Source organism: Lithobates pipiens, unplaced genomic scaffold, assembly GCF_037356315.1.
Source record: "Lithobates pipiens isolate NorthernLeopardFrog02 unplaced genomic scaffold, aLitPip1_a1.2 Scaffold_8, whole genome shotgun sequence".
In the NCBI taxonomy this organism is placed as follows: domain Eukaryota; kingdom Metazoa; phylum Chordata; class Amphibia; order Anura; family Ranidae; genus Lithobates; species Lithobates pipiens.
The window spans coordinates 453,406,392-453,408,715 of NW_027507903.1; positions in this window are offsets into that span (position 1 = coordinate 453,406,392).

The following is a 2,324-nucleotide window of genomic DNA, read 5'->3' on the forward strand; positions in this document are numbered from 1 at the left end:
TATTATGCTTTAGTACATATTCACTGGTGTATTCAACTGGGTCTTGCAGTTCCGCTGGGATGGACCAGTCTGAGTTAACACTCTCTCCCATCGCTTGTTTGAGAACTCTCACCCTTGCTAGAGCAGCTGCTTCTTCCTTTTCCATTTGCAGAATCTTTATTTGGGAAGCTGCCTCTGTTTGTTGAGCTGCCATCTCTGCTTCAAGAGTTTTCTTGAGCATCCAGCTCTGCTTGGTGATTTACCATCTTTGCATGGCAAGCTGCCTTTTGTGTTTCTACTTCTGCTTCCTTTCAGGTAAAGGAGCTTCACACTTTATTTGCTTTCCAGACTTGCAAGGGCCTCTATTAGTTTGTCGCTTAATGTTGAACTTCTGGAGCGAGAGGATCTAGAAGAATGTGCGGTGTGCTTGGTTGATGTGGATCCAGGGCCGGTGCGACCACTAGGCAGCTGCTTAGGATGCACTGCCACCTAGGGAGCAGCCATGACCGCTGGTTTCCCTACTCTCCACCGGGAGCTTTTTCCGTAGTCTGGGGTGCGGGAGGTAGGTGTCAGTTTCCTGTACTCCTCCTCCTTGCCGTTCTCTTCTCCTCCTCTTCTGGACATCACGCCAGCTGGCTCTCCCCCAACACCAGTTCCTTCTTCACCAGGGTCAGGTAGGTCTGGTATACTGTCTTCATGTGGGGGGGGGGGGGGGGGGGTGCAGGGTCCAGCAGCAGATACATGTCTAGGCGCAGGGGAAGGGGGCATAGTGCAGAAGAAAGGAGGAGTGCCATGCCGGGGAGCTCCATCTCCTCTCTGCACCTCTCAGCACTGTCGGCTGTTCCCCCGAGAACTGATCTGGGGACAGTTACGATGGGAACGGCATGAGCAGCCCTGAGAGGAACACGCAAGAGACTGTCACTGAAAAAGAGGCAGACACCCAGAGAATGGGGGGGGGGTGGAGAACCTGAAGAGGCAGGGCTGTCTTAACACACAGGCAGGGGCCTGAGGTGCATGAGGATCCCTTAAAGTTTTCCGGCAGACTGTGAAATGAAAGACCTGCCTGTCAGTAAAAATGATAGTTCCGCTGGGTGCCGGCAAATACAAACTGCACTTCACATACCAACAGTTTAACAGCCAGCCGGCCAGCTTGGAATTGGCATGCTTAGAGTGCCGTCTGATGACACTCGGGGGGGGGGTGGACCCTATGTCTAAATATCTCGGGCACCTGGCATTTTTCCGCTGCCACATGCAGCTCAAAGTGCAGTGCATGCAGAGAAGGGTCCACTCCCCACACTGTCTGCGAAGAACTTATGCGGGCTGAGCTGATAAAAGACTGATCCGAATATGCAGAGTGTGTGTTATGTCTCCCCCCTCCACTGAAAAGCATGAGAGCAGTCAGATCACCTGGAGTCCTGGATGGCTTTGCTGTTCAGATCGTCACAGGAAGCCTGACTCCTTACTCCTGGATACTATGCCCTTTCAGGTCACAGAGCTCTGTAACCCCCTTGTACTCTGCCCCCCGTACTCTGCTCCTTCCCCCCTACACTCTGCCCCCATACTCTGCCCCTTCCCCCCTGTACTCTGCCCCCCCGGACTTTGCCCCTTACCCACTGTACTCTGCCCCCCGGACTTTGCCCCTTACCCACTGTACTCTGCCCCCCCGGACTCTGCCCCTTACCCCTGTACTCTGCCCCCTATACTCTGCCCCTCTCCCCCTGTGCTCTGCCTCTCTCCTCCTGTACTCTGCCCTCCTGTACTGTGCCCCTCTCCCCCTGTACTCTGCCCTCCTGTACTGTGCCCCTCCCCCCCTGTTTTCTGCCCTCTTGTACTGTACCCCTCTCCCCCTGTACTCTGCCCTCCTGTACTGTGCCCCTCTCCCCCTGTACTTTGCCCTCTTGTACGGTACCCCTCTCCCCCCTGTACTTTGCCCTCTTGTACGGTACCCCTCTCCCCCTGTACTCTGCCCCTCTCCTCCCTGTACTCTGCCCTCTTGTACTGTACCCCTCTCACCATGTACTCTGCCCTCCTGTACTGTGCCCCTCTCCCCCCCGTACTGTGCCCCTCTCCCCTGTACTCTGCCCTCTTGTACTGTGCCCTTCTCCCCCCTGTACTCTGCCCTCTTGTACTGTACCCCTCTCCCCATGTACTCTGCCTCCCTCTACCATGTGCTTCTCCCCCCTGTACTCTGCCCTCCTGTACTGTGCCCTTCTCCCCCTTGTACTCTGGCCTCCTGTACTGTGGCCCTCAGCCAAGTATACTGACTGACTGCGGTGATGTACAAGGACAGCCATGAGCCTACCCCACTCTACCCATATGAATGTCTATACAGTGCAAGGATAATT